The sequence below is a fragment of the Protopterus annectens genome, chromosome 3.part0, assembly GCF_019279795.1.
Source record: "Protopterus annectens isolate FY-2018-M chromosome 3.part0, PAN1.0, whole genome shotgun sequence".
NCBI classification, from domain to species: Eukaryota; Metazoa; Chordata; order Ceratodontiformes; family Protopteridae; genus Protopterus; species Protopterus annectens.
The window spans coordinates 1,291,924,123-1,291,947,716 of NC_056731.1; positions in this window are offsets into that span (position 1 = coordinate 1,291,924,123).

Below are 23,594 nucleotides of genomic sequence, written 5' to 3' on the forward strand. Positions count from 1 at the left end.
CCCGTTAGGGGTCGCCACAGCAGATCAACTGTTTCCATTTCTTCCTGTCCTCTGCATCTTGCTCTGTCACACCAACTACATGCATGTCCTCTCTCACCACATCCATAAACCTTATCTTAGGCCTCCTTCATTTCCTGTTACCTGGCAGCTTCATCCTTAGCATCCTTTTCCCAATATACTCTGCATCCCTCCTCAGCACATGTCCAAACCAATGTAATCTTGCCTCTCTGGCTTTGTCTCCAAACCTTCCAACCTGGGCTGACCCTCTAATATACTTATTCCTAACCCTGTCAATCCTCGTCACATCCAGTGCAAATCTTAACATGTTCAACTCTGCCATGTCAAGCTCTGATTCCTGCCTTTTTGTCAGCACCACTGTCTCCAACCCATATAACATAGCTGGTCTCATTACCCTCTTGTAGACCTTCCCTTTCACTCTTACTGGTACTCATCTTTCACAAATCACTCCTGACACTCTTCTTCACCCACTCCATCCTGTCTGTACTCTCTTCTTCTCCTCTCTTCCACACTCACCATTACTCTGTACTGTTGATCCCAAGTGCTTAAACTCCACCTTTGCCACCTCTACTCCCTGCATCCTGACCATTCCTCTATCCTCCCTCTCATTCACACACACGTATTCTGTCTTAGTCCTGCTGACCTTCATTCCTCTTCTCTCTAGAGCATATCTCCACCTCTCCAGGGTCTCCTCCACGTGTTCACTACTCTCACTACAGATCACAATGTCATCTGCAAACATCATAGTCCATGGGGACTCCGGTCTGATCTCGTTTGTCAACCTGTCCATCACCATTGCAAATAAGAAAGGGCTGATAGCTGATACTTGATGTAATCCCACCTCCACCTTAAACTCATCCGTCACTCCCACCGCAGACCTCACCGCTTTCACACTACCCTCATACATATCCTGTACCACTCTTACATACTTCTCTGACACTCCCGACTTCCTCATACAATACCACAACTCCTCTCTAGGCACGCTGTCATCTGCCTTCTCTAAATCCACAAAGACACAATGCAACTCCTTCTGACCTTCTCTGTACTTCTTCATCAACACTCACAGAGCAAACATTGCATCTGTAGTGCTCTTTCCTGGCATGAAACCATACGGCTGATCACTAATCATCACCTCCCTTCTTAACCTAGCTTCCACAACTCTTTCCCATAACTCCATGTTGAGACTGATCAGTTTAATCCCTCTGTAGTTACTACAACTCTGCACATCCCCCTTATTCTTAAAAATCGGTACCAAAACACCTTTTCTCCATTCTTCAGGCATCCCCTCACTTTCCAAGATTTCATTAAACAATCTAGTTAACAACTCCACTGCCAATTCACCTAAACACCTCCATGCTTCCACAGGTATGTCATCTGGACCAACAGCCTTTCCGTTCTTCATCCTTTTCATAGCTAACCTTACTTCCTCCTTGCTAATCCGCTGCACTTCATGATTCACTATCCGCACATCATCCAATCTTCTCTCTCTCTCATTCTCTTCATTCATCAACCCCTCAAAGTACTCCTTCCATCTGCTCAACACACTCTCCTCACTTGTGAGTACATTTCCCTCATTATCCTTTATCACCCTTACCTGCTGCACATCGTTACTAGCTCGGTCCCCCTGTCTAGCCAGTCGGTACAGGTCCTTTTCTCCCTCCTTAGTGTCCAACCTTTTATACAACTCTTCATATGCCTTATCCTTAGCCTTTGCCACCTCTCTCTTTGCCATGCACCTCATCTCCTTATACTCTTGTCTACTTTCTTCATCTCTTTGACAATCCCACTTCTTCTTCGTCAACCTCTTTCTTTGTATACTCTCCTGTACTTCTTCATTCCACCACCAGGTCTCCTTTTCCTTCTTCCTCTTTCCAGATGTCACACCAAGCACCTTTCTAGCCATCTCTCTTACTAGCTCTGCTGTAGTTACCCAGCTATTTGGTAACCCTTCACTGCCACCCAGTGCCTGTCTTAACTCTTCCCTGAACATCACCTCACAATTACTCTTTTTCAATTTCCACCATTTGATCCTTGGTGCTGCCCTCACACTCATCCTCCTCTTCTTGATCACCAATGTCATCCTACAAACCACCATCCTATGCTGCCTAACTACACTTTCCCCTGCCACCACTTTATAGTCTCCAATCTCCTTCAGACTGGCCCTTCTACACAAGATATAATCCACCTGTGTGCATTTTCCTCCACTCTTGTATGTCACCCTATGCTCCTCCCTCTTGTTAAAATATGTATTCATCACAGCCATGTCCATCCTTTTCGCAAAATCCACTACCATCTGACCTTCTGCATTCCTTTGCTTAACACCATACCTACCCATCACTTCCTCATCCCCTCTGTTCTCTTCACCAACATGCCCATTGAAATCTGCTCCAATCACCAGTCTTTCACCCTTGGGCACAGTCATCACCACTTCATCCAACTCACTCCAAAATTTTTCTTTCTCATCCATCGCACACCCAACTTGTGGAGCATATGCAGTAACAACATTCATCATTACACCATCAATTTCCAGCTTCATAAACATCACTCTATCTGACACTCTTTTCACCTCCAAAACACTCTTAGCATACTGCTCCTTCAGGATAATGCCTACGCCATTTCTCCTCCTATCCACACCATGATAAAACAATTTGAAACCACCTCCGATACACCTAGCCTTGCTTCCCTTCCATCTGGTCTCTTGCACACACAATATACCAAACTTTCTTCGGTCCATCATATCAGCTGGCTCTCTCCCTATACCAGTCATACTGCCAACATTCAAAGTTCTGACCCTCACTATCACAGTCCTAGTTTTTACCTGCCTTCGGGCATGCCTTCCCCCTCTTCCCCTCCTTCAGCCAACAGTAGCCCAATTTCTGCCAGCACCCTGTTGGCCAACAGTACTGGTGGTGGTCATTGTTAACCCGGGCCTCGACTGATCTGGTATGTATTTCTGTACTGTTGTTTGCATGTATGATTTGGCAAAATTTTATGACAGATGCCCTTCCTGATGCAACCCTAGCCATTTATCCGGGCTTGGGACCGGCACAAAGAAATGCACTGGCTTGTGTATCCCCAGTGGCATGTGTATGTACAGATATATAATACATATATATATATATATATATATATATATATATATATATATATATATATACACACATCTTCTTTTTCTTCTGTCGGCTGCTCTCATCAGGGGTCGCCACAGCAGATCAACTGTTTCCATGTCTTCCTGTCCTCAGCATCTTGTTCTGTCACACCAACCACCTGCATGTCCTCTCTCACCACATCCATAAACCTTATCTTAGGGCTTCCTCTTTTCCTGTTACCTGGCAGCTTCATCCTTAGCATCTTTTTCCCAATATACTCTGCATCCCTCATCAGCACATGTCCAAATCAATGTAATCTTGCCTCTCTGGCTTTGTCTCCAAACCTTCCAACCTGGGCTGACCCTCTAATATACTTATTCCTAATCCTGTCCATCCTTGTCACACCCAGTACAAATCTTAACATCTTCAACTCTGCCACGTCAAGCTCTGACTCCTGCCTTTTTGTCAATGCCACTGTCTACAACCCATATAACATAGCTGGTCTCACTACCCTCTTGTAGACCTTTCCTTTCACTCTTACTGGTAATCGATGTTGTGACAATAAAGCATACAAAAAATGAGAAGGGAATCAACAGCAGCACTAGCATGATTTAGTGCTGTCAGCTTATGCCATATTAAGCTGGGTATGGGTGAGCAAATCACTGCTATCCACACCACAGGCAGGACACTACCAGTGTGAGCAACATTGTCGATCTGCTAAGTCTACTTTACAAACAATCACAGGGTAGTCCCTGGTGGGACTACCCAAAAATTGCTAGGCGGAGTGGACATCTGACCATTACACAAGCAAGGGCAGGTATGTTCAAGGATCAAATGATGAGAGAGCCTGATGATACATGAATTGGGACAACACACGTGTAGGGTCCCTAATGCTGGGGAGAGGACAATGTGTGGAGGTGTGTCATGGCTGTGATAGCAACCAGAGAATGGATGGTTTGCGTGTATGTCGAACTCGGGTGGGGTGGTGGAACCATGGGTATGAAATTATGGATCCAGGCGTGTCAGGGTTGGATGGCCTGGTTCTAATTGGACCGCCTCATGGAGGTCAGTGAGTTTGTTATACGTACATATGCATACACACACGCATACATGTATATGTAGAAGTACATTCCCTTTAACACATGCATTCCTTTTGCACACATAAATAACATGAAAGTGCCCCTACAAACTTTGACAGTAGATAGAATAATAGGTTGTGCATAAGTGGGAAGGGACGAATCTGCAAAAATGCAGAAGTGTTATTTTGTCCGAAGTCAGTGATGTTATGAAAAAATAAATTGTGAGGACTTTCTCACTATGAAATAGTGGAATCATTCCTGTGATCTGCCTGCTACAGCAATGCCAATTACTAAGCCGGTCCTATTTGTAATATAATGTCGCTGAACACATACATTACTAGCTCTCTTGTGTAACGTGTGCATTACCACATAGTCATAGTTATTAATTTATTGTAATGTCTTGTTAATGGGAGTAATGATGTAATGACACATACAGTCTAATCCTGAAATAAAGACACGTGTGTCCCAGGTGGGACATCCCAAAAATTGTAATAGTGTCCTATTGGTCACTCATTTCACCACTGTTTGTGGACTAAAAGTTTGGGATGTCTGAGGATACGTGGAGTGATTCAACCCATGGGATGGGTCTACAGGAGTAGGGAGTGGCCAATGTGTAGTGGTGTGGAAACACCATGTATCCAACTGGAGAATGGATGACTGCTCTGTCAGTGAAGTGTTGGCGTGGGTATATGGGTATATATGCAAATGAAGAAGCACAGCAATAGTGTAGTGGTTTAAGCACAAATAAGCAGTAGTAAGCATATATAAGCACCAGTAAGTGTGTTTAAGTGCATTTGCACTGAGGCATGCATTGCCTACACAGATTAAGCAACGTAGAAGCTGACTGAGTGTAAGAAACTGTAACCGGAGGTTACAGACATATATATATATATATATATATATATATATATATATATATATATATATATATATAGGGTCCCCTTGACTTGATCGACACGCCGAAACACCGACGCTAAGAAGACCGACACGAGAAGACCGACGAGTCAGATGATCAACAATGTTAAATCCCGACAGCCGAAACACCGACATGGGCACGTGTGAGCGCGAGTCGGTAAGTGTGTGCTAGTGAGGGATTTAGCATTAGGGAGCGGACAGGTAAGTGTGTGCTAGTGAGGGATTTAGCGTTAGGGAGCGGACAGGTAAGTGTGTGCTAGTGAGGGATTTAGAGTTAGGGAGCGGACAGGTAAGTGTGCGATAGTGAGGGATTTAGCATTAGGGAGTGGACAGGTAAGTGTGAGATAGTGTGGGATTTAGGGTTAGGGTGCGGGAAAGGTGAGTGTGCGGTAGTGATGGACTTTAGGTGTAGTGGCGGGTTAAATGAGTTAGGGTTAGGGTACGGGTAGGGTAAGTGTGTGATAGTGATGGAATGTAGGTTTAGTGGCGGGTTAAGTGAGTTAGGGTTAGGGTGTGGGTCGGGTAAGTGTGCGGTAGTGTCGGACCTTAGGGTTAGGGTTTGGGTTAGGGTTAGTGCATGTATAGTTGAGTGTTATGTGTAGTTTACGTTTTGTGTGTCGGTGTTTTGGGTGTCGGTGTTATGGTGTTCGGTTTTGTGAGTTGTCGGTTTTGTGCGTTTTCAGTGTTTTGGTGTCGTTGTTTTGAGTGTCGGGTTTGTGGCGTGTCGGTGTTGTGATAGGGATCCATATATATACATGTATATATATATATATATATATATATATATATATATATATGGTTGCAGACAAAAAAAAAATATATATATATATATATATATATGTGTGTGTGTGTGTGTGTGTGTGTGTGTGTGTGTGTGTGTGTGTGTGTGTGTGTGTGTGTGTGTGTGTGTGTAGATGTACACAGATATACAGCTATGATAGGAATCAGCACATAAGAATGACATATGTTCACAGGTTTTGCCAATGGAAGTGAGGGGCGCAAGCAAGAAACATGTAACACGTAGCATGACCTCCCCCCCAGCTGGACAGATGAAACATACACACAAACCCATAAACAATGTAAATAGTCCACTGCTCCCCAGACCACAGGCAGGATAGAACCTGGGGGGTACAGAGTGCACCCGTGAAATCTAATTTTGAAACACAGACAGGAGCGTCCCTTGCAGGACGCCCCAAAAATTGACATATAACCAAAGTAAAGTGATACGACGACCATTCTGGCTGGGGTGGGTACATACCCGGAATACAAAGGTGGGAAAGCCTGATGACCCATGGGTTGAGACATTATACGAGATGGGTCCCGTGAAGTGGAGAGTGGGCAGCATGTAGAGGCGTGTTCAGACCTGACCTGCACCCAGAGGAAGGATAGGTCCTATAGAGGAGGTGCGGATGGGGGAACTTTGGGTGGCTATTTGTGGGTCTAGGTGTGCAGTTGATGGCTGATGTGGGTCTATAAAGACAGCCCCAGGGATGTGAGCAACAGTGTTAACTGGGCAGAGGCGTCACCCAACGTGCAGCTACACCCGCTACGAGTCCAACTGAAACAAAGTCTAATCTACTTGGCAAAGAACGGAATAACCAGATGTAGATGTAAATATGTAGAGGAATGTGTGTGTATATCTACCCATAGCAACATGGAGATATACCTCTCCCTCTCCGTAGTACAAATGTATACATATATAGAGACGGAATACATATACATACCCACATATAGATATATACATATGCAGACACCCATACACCCATATGTTGTTAAATATACATAGACAGCAATATATAAATATATACATGTATGCATACATATACAGATATATCTGTATATTGTAATGTATATGTATATATATATATATATATATATATATATATATATATATATATATATATATATATATATATACATATATAGATAGATAGATAGATATTTATGTGATGTAAATAGCTAGGATATGATACAGGAGTTATGAATTACATATGATCACAGGCCATGCAAATGGGGATGAGGGGTCCAATCAACAAAAGTGTAACACGTAGCATCAACCCTCCACCTAGACAGGTGAAACATACAAACACATGATACAAGTAAACACACCACTGCTTCCCAGACCACAGGCAGGATACTACCAGTGGGAGAGACCCGCCAGGTCTAATCTTGAAACAAAGACATCAACGTCCCTTGTGGGGCACCCCAAAAATTAATGATCATCGGAGTCAGTCCCTGTAATGTTTCATCCAACCAGGCTGTATACGTACACGGACCAGTAGGTTGTGCAAGCCTGATAACCCATGGGTCGACACAACATACAACATTGGTCCTAACACGCGGAGTGTGGGTAGTGTGTAGTGGTGTGGTTAGACCCCACCTGTACCCACAGTAAGGATGAGTGCTGTATTGGAGGGTCTGGTGGGGGAACTATGGCTATGTAATTATGGGCCTAGATGTGCAGGTGTTGGCTGGCGCAGTTGTATTAGGACCATCCTGGGGATGTAAGTAATATTCCGAAATGGGCAGAGCTTATGCCCATACCTCTCAACCCCTAAGAGCAAAACCACTGGACAGAACAGAAACCGTTGGGGTAACAAATAGGGACAGAAAGCACATATTCTACTTACAACCTTAGAAAGCTGATAGAATAATAGGTATGCATTAGCATGACTTGGCTGAAGGATATGGGGTCCTAAACCCAATTACTTGTCTGTATTTAATGGTTTCAGTTCCCAGGTGTTTGCCAAACAGGTGCAGATTGTTAGAGGAACACACCAGTAGTATGAAGCAAACTCTGGACATGCCACAGATTCAGTACAGTCGACCAGCATGCTTACGCCTAATGGGCAGCCATTCCCGATATTGGTCCCACTGCAACGCAGTCTAATTTAAATGGCTAAGTATGGTATGACCATATCTGTCGTTGTGTAACCCACTTCACAAAACCTAAGAACACATGGTCACAACACCCCACTGTAGGCATGTAAGCCGATGTAATAGGCATCACAAGGTATTACTGTAGTCCTCACCCCCATCCAGGGGTGTGACTGTCTGATGCAAACACCAAATGCAGTGCATTTGCAAGTGCGGGGACAAGCAGGTGTAAGCCTGTTTGGCCAGCTGTATGCGAGTACCACACTGGTGAAGCAATGTAGAGGCTAACTGAGTGTAAGAAACTGTAACCGGAGTTTAGCATTGCTTAGCTCTGCGTAAACCTGCGCACACCTGCTCACAACTGCTTTAAAGTGCCGTAATCACTCTGTACCCAACAGCTTATGTTCTGGCCAGCAACAAAATAAACAGCTGCTGCAAGGCTATAACTCAGGACCCTGTACATCACAGTCACAGTAGTTAATCTTTACGCCATGATAGCAATACATATAAAGGAGGTATCAGCAAATTAATCCTCACCACAGGGAAATCAAACAAACGTGAACTGAGTCTATGTACAGTGTAATGTTCTATAACCTACCACGGACCATAAATATGTGAATTGGAGTACTGCAGTAAACATAGATTTGAGGTGTCACTGTAATAAAGTTATGATGTCCCCAGGACCCCATACAGTGTATGTACACATGAATCATGGATACCAGACACATATATAACCTGTAATGAATAAGACATAGCTTAGCCTTTTCAAAACTGGCCAATTACAGAAAAGTGTGGGAATCCGGCCCTACTTATACCGAAGAGGCAGGAATACGGGTCATAACTGGTTGTAGCATCCCACTGCCGGAAGAATGGCTGGAGTGGGAGAAGGCACTCACTTTAGATCACAGCGCTGGGGCATCCAGGAGTCCAAATTCATGGTATGGCTCCTGGTAAAGCACCATGACAGGAGACTACTGCAGGGCCAGTACCAGGGCTCGCAATACAAAACGGAGGCCTGGGACAGTCTCGCCCGTGACCTCACTAGTAACACAGGTATCCCCTGGACTGGTGATCAGGTCAGGCACCACCATTCAGACCTGAAGCGGCAGAGGGAGGATGTCCTGGAAAAGTGGATACAGGAAGCAAGGCAGATGCAGAATGCCCCAGAACTGAGTAAGTACTCCTTCCACTACATAGTTAATAATTGCCTAGCTTGTGTATACTATGGATAGGTATGGCTAAATATCACTGTACTTCTCTAACAGCTACAGATGAGCATGCTGCGAACCAGCAAGCCTATGATGCTAGGCTGCAAAGGATGAATGTAAGAGCTTCAGAAAGTGTACCAGGATACAGAATTGTGTAATATGCTGCGAATAAAGCTGTAACCCCTGCATTGCTTCTGTTTACTCTGCAGTCATATGTTGTTGTACTGTTGCAGTTATTAAATAGTACTGTTGTAGTAAGCAGTGTTACCCACACTGTGGTATGCAGATAAAATGTGTATGACGTGCTGTATAACAATGTTGGAATTGCAAACAGGTCAGTCATATTAGACTAAATACATGGCAAAGCCTCACAACAATTGTCTAATAGCATAGTGTACAGTGATCTTAACTGTAATGCTTTTGTCACACACAGCAGGGCTTTGGATCCCAGGAGCACCAGTAAAGTTGTATGCATAATCATTCCACACAACTGCACACAGTTAGTTAGAATGTTCAGAGAGAAAGCTGTATGCATATATACATTTAACAACTGTACAGAGTTTGCTAGAATGCTCAAATAGAAAGTGGTATGCATATTCATACCCCTCAACTGTTCCAATCTGCCCAGTATGTCCTGATAAATGGCCCACATCACCTGCCTTTTGCCCTGTTCCCCTGACAGATTAGTGTGATGATCCAAGAAATGTAGGCAGCTGTTAATTTTTATTTATTTATTTTTATTTTACATTTGTTGACCGGGCTAGTCCAGCTGGATATATGTCCATTTTCAGTGGAGGCCCGGGGAGAAAAGCTCCAGAAATGTCAGCATTATAAAAGATCAAGACAAAGACATTGACATATATATATATATTTTTACAATATTACAAGGAAAAGAAAAAAAAAATATCAATGAAATAGATGAGCAAGACTGAGTCAGTTGCATTAGAAATGGTGAATTACAAATCTTTATAACATATTTCAAGCTTAGGATTTTATATTATGAATTCTGTTATGGAAGGAAAATGAAATCTAAAACTAAACTAGTTATAGGTAGTAGTTTATATTAATTGGTACTAAGTTCACACAAACACAGGAAAGAAAATGCAGGAGATCAATAGATAGAGTATAGAAGAACAGCAAACCAGGATGATTTATAGTGTTCTTACTCACTTAAGCTATGATACTATATGACGGTGATTGTTCATTCTACAGTATTTACATATTTACATGAGGAAAAAACCCTAAGGAAGGGTAATCACGCTAATAATTAGTGAGTAAACACAAGTTCATGATCATGAGAGACTGGAAATAATGAAAGTCTAGTTAAAAGTCAGGTGCTTAGTCTGGTTTGACACAGGGGCATAACCAGTGTGATTTAAGGTGGGGTTTAAGCTTGCTTTTAAATATGCTGACAGAGGATATTGAGGTTAGCTGGCTTGGGAGGATGTTCCAGGCTTTGCCTACTGTATTGGAGAACAAGGTATCACCAGCTGAGTTGTTGGATTTTGAGATTTGAACAAGTAGTTTATTAGATGAGCATAAAGTCTTGAGATTGTTATTTGGGATGACTAGGGATGTAAGTATGGGTGTATTTTGAGGTAAGTACAAGATTTTATGGGCTACTATTAGTTGATTAAAAAGTATTAGATTTGGCAGCTCTAACCATCCTAGCTGCTTCAGGTTGATGCAGTGATGAGTTCTATAGGAGGACCCAGCTGCAAATCTGGCAATATTGTTGTAGCAGGATGAAATTTTATTCAGATTACTTCTACATATTTTGGTATAGATGGGGGAGGCATAGAGCAGGGTAGAGATGAGGTGGGTGCGAGCAATAGTAACTCTGGCTGGAGGTGTTAGAAAGGGTTTGATTCTGTAGAGTGAGTCTAGTTTCTTGTTTACTGTTTTTATTGTGTTATTAATGTGAGGTTCAAAGGACAAGTTATTATCTATTAGAACTCCGAGTAGTTTAGTGGTTGGTTCAGGCTCATGGTTCATGGTTCATGGTTAATGACACATAACTGATAGACCTGTACATGGTCAGAGAATGTACATGCAAACATACCTGTCATCCCAGCATCTCACCCAAAGTGTATGACAGCAGTCTCAAAACATGTTGCATTAACACCTGCATCTTGTCAAGCCTGTACGTAAGACACAGGACCCATACATACTAATCTACAAACATGCCATTGTACAATATAATGCCATTGGGTAGTGTAATAATACATGTAAGGGACAGATCACTGCAGTTACTGTGAATGTTGTGTAAACTACAAGGATTTATTAGTTGTTAATTGAACTCTCTCTCTCTCAACCCTACCATATGTGCAAAAATAACCGATTTACACAACTCATTTGGTATGTCTACACTCCTAACCTTTGTTGGGACATATGTCCTATTGGTTTATAAATATTCACATCTGTTTCTATGCATGTGCAATGTTACAATAACCCCATATTGGTGTCCTGTTGCCATCAATGAAACCTGCATGTTGTTGTAATAGCCACTGTTTACTCATATATGCATGTGTTCTGCCTGCTCTGCAACTATTTTATATCTGGTGCCCTGGGTAATGGGAATACCTATGCATGCTGTTATAACTAATCGTGAATGCTGTTGACTATTACTAACCCACATCTGCCTAAAACATGTCACAACATAGCTCGTATGGGAAGGCTGGTCCCAGCGGACCCACCTGTAGCACCTCAGCTGGCCATGGCACTGGGCACCAGCACATCTGGGGCCCAGCCTGGGACCTCCTCGTCCATTGGTCCTGCACCACCTTTGGGTGGAACCACAGCAGGGAATGGGGCTCAGCCACACACCCGGGAGTGGAAATAGACAGGAAACTGTCACCCATGGTATGATCTGGGACATGGTGTGTAGGGAGCTCAACAGGGAGATTCAAGACCACCTATGCCAGTTTGAGGGCCGAGTGGCACAACTAGAGGGTGAGCCTGCTCCTCCTACATAGCCCCTAGCACAGCCACCTGGGCTGTGAAGGTGAAGTGGTGACTGGCCATGGGTGGGACCTCAGTCCCACTGTATCCATTAATGGGCTCATGGGCTTGCGACTTCCAAACACCCCTCCTCGTCAAAGGTGTTCCCCCCCACATGTCATATACCACCCCTGTACGCATCTTGTTTGTCTTGTCTGTTAACCTACGCAACCTATCCCCCCTGATTATACCTACTCTCCTTCCCCAACATCCCTCTCTCACCTAAAAGTAAAAGAAAAAAATGGCAATCTGTTCCCGCAAAAAAAGCATGCCCCATACATAACTGTCCATTTTGAACATGTAAACATTTCTAATTGGCATCACAACTTACTATTGTTGTCCTCAGCCCTCTCTCAGGGTTATGAGTGTCCAAATGTACCGCCAAATTTATTGCATGTGCATAGCCATTGCTGTAGAAGAAATGGACAGCTATGGACCTTCCCTACACCCTTTCCTGCACATCCCTAGCTATCTTGCCTACTGTCTTTCCCTCGTTGTGCCCCTTTTTCACCACTTTCCTATCACCCCTTTTTTCTTTTCTTTTAAAGACATTAGCGCAGGAGTAAGTGACAGTAAGCACTTTTAAGCAGCAGTGAGCGGGTTTCAGCCTGTTTGCATGGGGGTAAGCACTGCCTACACAGGTTAAGTAATCAAGAAGGTAACTGAGTGTAAGAAACTGTAACCAAAAGTAACCACTGCTTACCATCAAGCAAACCCACACACACCTGCTCACAGCTGCTTAAAAGTGCCTTAATCACTCCGTATCCAATGGCCTTTGTTCTGCCCAGCAACAAAATAAACGGCCTCTGCAAGGCTCGAAACCAGGACCTGGCAAACCACAGCAAATGTGATTTATCACTAAGTCATGGCAGATATACAGATATCGGATGTTATCACAAACATACCATCCAGCACAGTCATACAACAGTACAGGAAATGTATTCCGTTATGTAGATGTATGTGTGTGTGTTTATGTCCAGATATATATACATATATATATATATATATATATATATATATATATATATATATATATATATATATATATAGATAGATAGATATATCAAGAGCATACCATGTGACAAAGCAATAAAACAGAATGAAAAGGGAAACACCAGTAACTCCTGTATTATCTAGTGGTGCTGTCCTATGTAATATCAAGACACCCTCAGACAGACTTGTCATTAATACACGCAAACATTAAATACATTACTTTGAGCATTTCATTTACAGTAACAAAACAGGCTCTGTCCAATCATTATGTGAGAACAGTACTCTTGCAAGGTGCTGTGTGCAACATCATCATCATTAAAAATTTTAATGGGATAACCATAGATGGACATGTAGTGTCGTGTGTACAATGGGGTCATCTGCATCACATGTACCTGGAACCTTTAGGGGTCATGTGCATACCAGGATTGTGTGCCTGAGAGAGGGGTGAGGACAACAGTAGTATGTTGTGATGCAGGTTACAAAGGTTACATGCGTCCAGTGGACAGGTGTGTGAAATGGACAGCTATGTATGGGGCAAAAGTTGTTCTGGGAATAGATTGGGCTTTTGTTTCCTTTTTCGTAAGGTGAGAGTGGGATGTTGGGGAAGGAAAGTAGATATGCTCGTGGAGGATAGGTTGGGTAAGATGACAGGCAAGACAGCATACAGGGGCAGTATATGACACGTGGGGGGATACACCTTGGAAGGGGAGGGGTGTTTGGCAGTCACAAGCCCATGAGCCCCCAAATGGAAACAGTGGGATGGAGGTCGCCACCCATGGGCAGCCACCACTGCACCATCACAGCTGCAAAGGTGGCTGTGCTGGGGGCTGTCTAGGAGGGGCAGGCTCCCCCTCTAAATGTGATACTCTGCTCTCAGGCTGGTGTAGCTGGCCTTGAAACCCCTTATTGAGTCCCCTACCCATCATGGGTTGGACTGTACAATGGCTGACAAGTTCCTGTCTGGACCTTCTCCCAGGGGTGGCAGGCCCCATCCTCAGTGGTGGTTCCAACAGAAGGTGGTGCAGAGCCAACACAGGTGCAGGTCCAACGCTGGACCCCAGACATGCTGGTGCCCACTGCCATGGCCAGCAGGAGTGGGACAGGTGGTTCGGCCAGGACCTCCATTCCCATACAGCCTATGGTGTTGCAGTTTTAACACAGATAAGGCTTAGTAATAGTCAACAGCATTCAGGATTACTTATAACAGCATGCATAGATATTACTATCAACCCAAGACAACAGATGTCATACATTTGCAGAGGGATCACAACACATGCCTATATACTGCATGACATCTGTCCAAAGCGTAGATGACTTGTGACTGCAGCTATGAACAGTGGCCCACTATTGGCATGTCACTGTGATAACCTCAAACAGTGACTGTCATACCACTGTTTCATGTTGCATATGTCCAATCAGGGATGTGATGGCAGTAACTCTCATCACTGTCACCATGTACAGACTGCAATCCTCACACTATGCTTCTGCAGTTCACAGATGTGTGTTCTGTGAGTAACACAAGAAACAAATGGATCCACACACTGACCAGTCCACAGATGACCCTACAGGTGGTGGTTTCCTCACAAACAGAGCACTGTGTTGTCAGTTATTAAAACATGCAAACTAACCATTACCACACACAATTTGTTAAATTGGCAGTAGTCTGAATGAAGCATAGCTATGCTTACATGCTGTAGTCATGTCTGGCACATCATCCTCCCATCTTTAAGCTATTTTCCACTGTGTATGTAATTTGAGGACTATCCAGATTTCATCTGTGATGTGGGTTATCAAACACCAGATCCAAGTTCCACTCACAGCACCTGTCATGGACAAACACCAACATGATGTTCCTATTTATTGTACTGTGTTTCCATGCAGTTGGCTATGGGAATGGCACCACAGCTGTTCCACATGCAATCAGCTAGAGGAGGACTGCAATAGGTGTAGAGGCCATCACCTGGTCATGACCATCACTTACAAAACACAAGCTGCTGCTGAGCAGGTGTACATCTCCACATCCACCAGACAGTGCGTGCGAGGGACAGACAGAGGCAAGGTACATCAGAGAAGGGCTGGGAGACTAAAACCTAAGCATCATCTGTCACACACCTACCAGTACAGGGGTTCAAACCCCTGATTGACTAGCCATTACTATTACAAGTGCATGCAGTTACTCCATGGGCCACATACATGACATGTTGGTGTGCTGTAAGAACATATATATGTGCTGGTGACCGACATCTGCAACAGGGATATAGTAGACATACATTAGGTGTAGCACACATGGCTGTCCACATGAACAGATGTCATTGTAAACACAATCACACTCTCTAAGAGACTCAGACACATTAGCACACTTTGGCAGGCTCACAAATACAGTTCCTAACTACTTACTTTGCCACACTACAGTAATGCACAGGTATTACATGCACCACAGCGGTTATCCTGAGGTTCTATAGGCTAGGGCATGTGAACGTGTCTGACATCAGTCAATATGCCAATGGGAGTTTTACTGGGTGTGACTGTGGTTGGGAACATCATACCCCACATGCAGACACAATGTGCCAGTACTGACATGCATGTGTGCATTGCTTCATGGGTGTGTAGTGGTTGGCTGTGCAAGATGGCTGTACAAGGCTGGGTGAGGGGTAATCCTTGGCATCAGGCCACTTGACAATGGTCTGCAGTGTGGTTCAGGGGTGTAGTGTCTGCAATGTCCCACACAGATGGGTATTGTATTAACTGTCCTGTCATCCTGGTTACCATTGTGTATGGCCATTGCTTTGCAATGCATGCCATGTCTGTGTTTGATAGCCATTGACATGGACATTGCCTGAGATGTGCACATCCCACATTAATGTACAGTGACATGTTTAAGTGTACCTGGTTTGCCTGGCACATGTTGTGTACACAGACTGTTATCATCACATGTGCCAATCCTGGCCTGGTGTGGCAGGACCTGCTAATAGACAGCAGGTTGACCCTGCACCTGCGTTGATAGAATGATGCATGTGTTCTCTGGTGTCAGTGGCATTTGTCCATACAGGGCATGTGTGTAAGGCATTGTATGTCCTTTGTGGATCACATTTGATGGCACCACATATGTTGCAGGCATCCAGTGGGGAACATAGCGAAGGTGCATTGTCCACAATTATGTGCCTATTGTACTGGTAGACAGGGTGCCATGCCCTCTGCAGCCCACTGCATTCACACCATGCCTACTATCTGTTAACAATGTGCAGGGTAATAGCAACATAGTGGGATTTTCTAGGCAAGTGTGTTTGTGTATGACACATGGGTTCAGACCGTATTCTGGGTAAAAGTAGGGGTGCTTACTTTGTTCACCAGACCTTTTGCCAGATGTAGGGGTATGGCTTGCCAACACAGTCTTTTGACTGATTGAAATCTGTAATCCTAGTGAGATGGACATTGTGACATATAATGTAGCCACCATATAGGAAAACTACAAAAAACAGCTCCTCAACATGTCCAGTGGTTAAATACACACAGCCAAATCTACACAGGCTCTGGCTGAGAAACACTACACACACACACTCACACACCTGCCATGTCTTGGAATAGAACTCTTACTTAACTAGTTTATCACATTATGCAGTTATAGCATGCATTATGGAAATTACTAGACTACCCCCATCCCCAAAGGTGTATTTCACAAGGAATGACATCAGCAGGTTTACCAAAGTAGGGCAATTTGAATTTCCTGCAAGTGAGTAGCCCAAAATGCATTGCTCACAAAGCCGACAGTGAGACACACACAACACATCCACACCTGACAGGTGTGGGTATAGAACCCATAGCCAAGATCTATATCATACTACTGCATGATGATGTTATAGGATGCACCACAAGGACTACTAGGGAACTTATGCCCCAGAGGTGTATTTGACAAAGAATGACATTAGAAGGATCACCAACATCTACACAGACTTTGAAACACACAGAAAACACATAACTGCCATGGTTGTGGATGGAACCCTACCACAGTTCTAAATCACACTCCAGCAGTATGCAGTTACCCAACATGCTACAGAGATTGCTGGGTTACAGCAGTCCCACAGGTGTATTTCTAGGTGGGTGATATCAACACCCTTGCCAAAGCTGAGTATGTGAATTGTAAGGAGTGTGCATACTCTAAAAAGCATTGTTCTATTCACAGGCAAACAGACACATACACACACACACACACACACACACACACACACACAGTTGGCAAGTTGGGGATTAGAACATCTACCAAACTAGTTTATCACACTACAGCATTGCGCAGTTACAGGATGTGCTACAAAATATACGAGGTTACAACAGTCCCAGAGGTGTATTTCTAGGTAGGTGACATTAGCACCCTTGCCAAAGTTGAGTATGTGAATTGTAAGGAGTGTGTATACTCTAAAAAGCATTGTTCCCTTCTCAAGCAGAGAGACACACACAGTTGGCAAGTCTGGGACTAAAACACATACCAGACTAGTTTATCACACTACAGCATTATGCAATTACAGGACACACTACAGAAATTACTGGATTATAGCAGTCCCAGAGGTGTATTTCTAGGTGGGTGACATCAACACCCTTGCCAAAGATGAGTATGTGAATTGTAAGGAGTGTGCATACTAAAAATAATTGTCCCCTTCTTAGGCAGTCACACACAGTTTGCAAGTCTGGGATTAGAACACCTACAAAACTACTTTATCATACTACAGCATTATGCAGTTACAGGACGGGCTACAGAAATTACTGTGTTGCAGCACTCCCAAAGGTGTATTTCTAGCCGGGTGACATCAGCACCCTTGCCAAAGCTGAGTATGTGAATTGCAAGGAGTGTGCAGACTCTAAAAAGCATTGTTTCCTTGTCAGGCAAACAGACACACACACGCACACACACAGTTTGTAAGTTTGGGATTAGAACACCTACCAAACTAGTTTATCACACCACAGCATTATGCAGTTACAGGATGCACTACAGAGATTACTGGATTACAACGCTCCCAGAGGTGTATGTCTAGGTGGGTGACATCAGCAGGATTGCCAAAGAAGGGCATTTCAAGTGTACTGTGAGTAGTTCATGTCTTTTACCTGTGTGTACCTGCTGCTTATTATCATGAAAATGCATTTACACCCACCGAAAAGTGTCTTATTCAGTCCTAAATGACATTATCAACAATCCTTGCTGGTCTTGAACCCTAGATTATGCACACTAAGGTCATTGGACTTACCACTAAGCCATCTGGGTTGTATACCTGTTTCATGGTTTTTATAATACACATTTTACTATTGGTATTCCACAGTACAGAAAACAAAGGAGGCAGTCACTTTGTGTACATATGTACAGTACCCTTGAATGTACTGTACTCTGTGAAACAGCATATACAAGTCTACATATGTACAACTGTTATAACTAAATACAAAATACATATATGCACTTACGGGATGTGTACACACACACACACACACACACACACACACACACACACACACACACATATATATATATATATATATATATATATATATATATATATATATATATGCATATACATAGACACAGCTATAGCCATATATATAAACATGTCTGTACACCCTTTGTGACACATAAGGGTTCTAAAGGAATTGATGTGTACACAAAACAGAGGCAATTCTTGTTTTATAACATTTTAATCTTAAACAGTTTACCAGAGAAAGGATGGTTGTTGTATATGTGGAGTTTTGGGTGGGGAATGATGGCTAAGGAAATGTACCCTGGGGATTGTGGAGTTTGGGTGGGGGGATGATGGGTATGGATATACACCCTGGGGACCACATCTGGGTCACTGCTGGACAGTGGCACAGGAAAATAACATACCCAACAGTAGTCGTTCTGGACTGTCTATTCTTTTCTATTTCTAACTATGCAATTATTTGTAGACTCCACTCACCACAGATTACTACCATGGTGTGCAGCATGTTAAAAGACATAACACATGTGTATGCCTAGCGACAGGGCAGTCACACACACACACAAACACACACACTTGGCAGTATTGTGCTTACAAGCCTTGCCTATGTAAAGGTAACTAGTAGAGTGGTATGCAGTTGGGGTATGTGCCACAGAACCCATGCAATTGCACTTACTCTGATTCTGCTTCTGAGTTGGATTACTTGCAATGGGGAGGGGGGAAAAGGGTGGTTTAGCATATGACAAGGATAAAGGCCAGTGTAAACGTGGTTTCTCTTTGGAAAGCGGTAAAACCCTCTTTCATGACAGGATGCAGACACAAATACACACACATAGCCATTTGCTGACACACACACACATGGTTGTCAGTTCTGGGATCAGAACTCCTGCCTATCTACAGATCACTATTACAGTACTACACGGTTATGAGATGCGACACAGAGATTACACATTTGAAGGCAGTCAGAATGCCCTTCTAAGATTGAGGACATCAACAGGAATACTGACAGTTAAGATGTACATAGCTTAAACCTGTGTTTTTAAAGTAGGCGTCCATTACAACCTGTATGCACAAACAAGACACATCATCTGCAGGTAAGACGTAGGTAGGCCTGCGAGGCATAGTTGTAGCAGAACAAGCCCTGAACTGGAGTATGTCCATCTATGGACTGGCAATTACTATCACTACACAGGATTACAGTGGTCATGCTCATACAAATAGAATCGCAGGACTTGTTTGGATGCATTGACTCCAATTATACAAGGTCACAGTGGGCATGCTCATACACTTAGTAGCACAGGGCCATTTGGGATGCACTATGACTACAACTACACAAGGTTATACTGGGCATGCTCATACATTTAGAAACAAAGGGCGTGTTTGGATGCACTGACTCAAGTAACACAAGGTGGCAGTGGGTACGTTCATACACTTAGTAGCACAGGGCTGTTTGGGATGCACTCCGATTCTAACTACAGAAGGCCACAGTGTGCATGCTCATACACTTAGATGTACAGAACACATTGTAATGGACTCCTATTGTAAACACACAAGTTTACAGCTATGTACATCTTAACTGTCAGTATATATGCAAATCATACAGGTTTACTGCCAGAAACATGTATGTGGCCCGTAAATTATATATCTGCGTCTGTGCTGTGTGATACACATGCATGCATGTACATGAAATACTGCCATATATATGTGAAGTATACACAATCATGCATATGTGGAAGTGACAGACAATAGGTTAACTGGGACACACAGGTGGATGCTAACTACAGCATGTGTCACACACCTTGCTGCCCTGAAATGCATATGTTGATATCAGGTTGTGGACAGTGGCATTATACTTGGAACAGTGGCATGTACAAGCATAATATGTGAGCCCCATTGTCTAATGGTACAGAGGTGCAGGTGTCAATATGACGTCTCCCGGCTGTGTTAGTAGTTGTCATTATTAGCAGGACCACTCCACTAAGCATATCTGACATTGGTCATCTACACAACATCTGCTGCTGTCTGTCACCTCAAATGTAGCATTTGATACCAAGCACAATACTACCACATGCAATGATGTCATGGTACAAGTGGCAACTGCTTGACCGAAGCAATGAGCCAAAGTCCTGCTGTAATTATGATGTTGTCCAGTGTCTGTCATTCCGGGATTTCATGACTGAAAGAAGACATGCCTTTATCACAGAGCTCATGCATCCATGATTCAAGGGAGTGTGGATAATACCTAGGTCGCATTTACCCATATAGTGGCATTCCAAGGCACAAGTCCTAAACACAGAGGTAACACCCTGACACCTACAAGAAAATTGCATTGGATGCTTATGCTAACCAGTGCTAGATGTGTGACTTTCATAATCCATTTGCTCAATGTAGACCCTACAATGGGGAATACTGACATCGGTGCAGTAAGGAACACCTGGCTGAAGGCTCTGTAGTGCACAATAGCACTACCACCATATACCTCAGATCCAGACATGTGGACCATGACACTGGTACTGACCACTCCAGATGGTGGTGTCCACGTATTCATAAAGGCTACTCACAAGTAAAGACCACTACTCTGACATAATTCATCACATATGTGTCAGGTACAGGTGATAGTGGCAGAAGCTGCATTCTATGTAGTATCCTCATATACATCCACCACCATGTCATCAGATTACCAACACACATCCATACATGTGGTATGAAATAGTTTGGTAGAACACCAAATAACCTTAGACTGGTGGACTGTACCTAGCCCTACATCAACTGTACAAAGTACCTATGTACTGACATAGTTGCATAATGTGTTATGCAATGAAATAATACCACTGTTTGTAACCAGGTCAGTTGTACACTTACCAAGGTCCGTCGGATGTTGTCAGCATTAACACAGTTGACTGTTGCTGTACACCAGTAAAAACACCCTCATGGTTGGATATAACCTAGATGACCTGCCCTGGATATGTACATCCCACACTCATACAATATAAATGAGAATACCGTTGCTGTTGTTGTCCTTTGTACATACACGTGGCTACATTCATTACACACATGCACATGGAAGATAGGTCCATGGCTGCTGAATGCTAACTGCACATATGGTTTGTTATCTCTATTGACAGAGGTAATATTTCCTCTCTACTGGTCACCCATGACACCTATCATATCATACAACAGCCCATGTGGCATGTATTTCATTAGACATATCCACCTAATGCAATGCCTACAAACATACCCAAATAACAGGATCATAGGACCTACACACATAGCCTGTATTGACAGACTCAGGGGAATACAATTATGCTCTGTATGTTCCTGAGTTGTTGCAGGTGATATGTCCATGACATGGACAGCCATGTGTGCCCACAGCTCCTACATATACCCCATGTCAACAATTGCAAGCCATGCATGCTGTGTGCTGTCTGGACATTAACCTTATTACCACAATAGCCAGAACGTGCTGAGGTGAGATGTTTACAAACCACAGACCTTGCACATACTTGAATAAGTGTAATGCCTAGTTCAAACAGAGTACATTGCTGGCACTCTTCAAGTAATCATGAGGTGTGTTTGGCAAATATGATGTGGTCACTGTTGACCATTACAGTGTCCTGGCTTCACAGTGGAACTGTCAACTAACAGTTTGTGGGATAATGACATGGAATATTGCTGTGTATGTCTTACTGATGTGCTGATGGCATAAATGTACACATGGCTACTCAGTGAAGGTGGTTGTGTGTCCTACCAGTACATGAATACAGCATCCATTATGGTGTAATGCTCAGCTAGGTTTCACACATGGTGTGGGGAAGGTGTGGAATGTATCCTCTTGACCTGCAAGTCCACTTACTGATGGAGACTGCATATGTGTACATGTATTGATGTGTGTTTAGATTCTATGCATGTACAGTGTCTGATTTTTGAAGGTGACTGTTGTCTTAGTACATCATGCAGTTGCAATGCAGCCTCAGCATTGCCAACTGTATATGGTGATATGCCCAAAGTACAGTAAGCTGTACTTTAGGTCTGGACAGATGTTTGGACATAACTACTAAGTGGTGGGGCTACTTTGCAGATGAATGATTACTGTGGACAGCTCACAGGTGTATTACAACCATCCCTACAATAACCTGTGTAACTGCTAAGCTATGGTTTTGTTAAATGAAGGGGAAGACACACAACGTAGAATGCAGTAAGGGTGACACTGAAGACAAACCTCTTGACACCTGAAACAGTAACATCTCCCTTGTGCATATATTGTGCATATATCGGCACAGTTGGCAACGGAAAAAGTCAGTATGCTTTGTAGCATGTGCGATAGTGCTGTCACTCTGTAATACCTTGAGATAGGCAGGTGTTTGATTCACAGTACTGGCACATGTGCATGTGTGTATGTTCATATATGTCACGTATGGTGGGTAATACATCCCAAATGTTTTTCACTCTCCTGTACACTGTTGTAGACATCTGTACAGAGTGAAGTGCAGAAAGCAAGACATAGGCAAGTGTTTGAATCACACACATCAAGTGTCTGTATGTGTGTGACATAGGTGTATATCTTTGTGAATGCTGTAGTGTGTGTGTGTGTGTGTGTGTGTGTGTGTGTGTGTGTGTGTGTGTGTGTGTGTGTGTGTGTGTGTGTGTATGGCTGTCTGGTCCCTGGAGTGAGGCTGTATTTTACCATAGTGAAATGATAAGACCCCCTTCCCCCATCCACTCAATGCAATCTAATATCTCTGTTGATGTCATCAATCTTAGAAGGGCATTCTAGTCACCTGTAAACATGTACACCCTGGGATGAGGCTTGTTGTTACATAGCCTACTGATGACCCCCCCTCCCCACATCCACTCATCGCAAGCTAGTATCCCTGTTGTTGTCCTCGATCATATGTCATTCAGACTAGCTGTACATATGTAATCTCTGTGGCGCATCTTGTAATTGCATAGTACTATAATGAT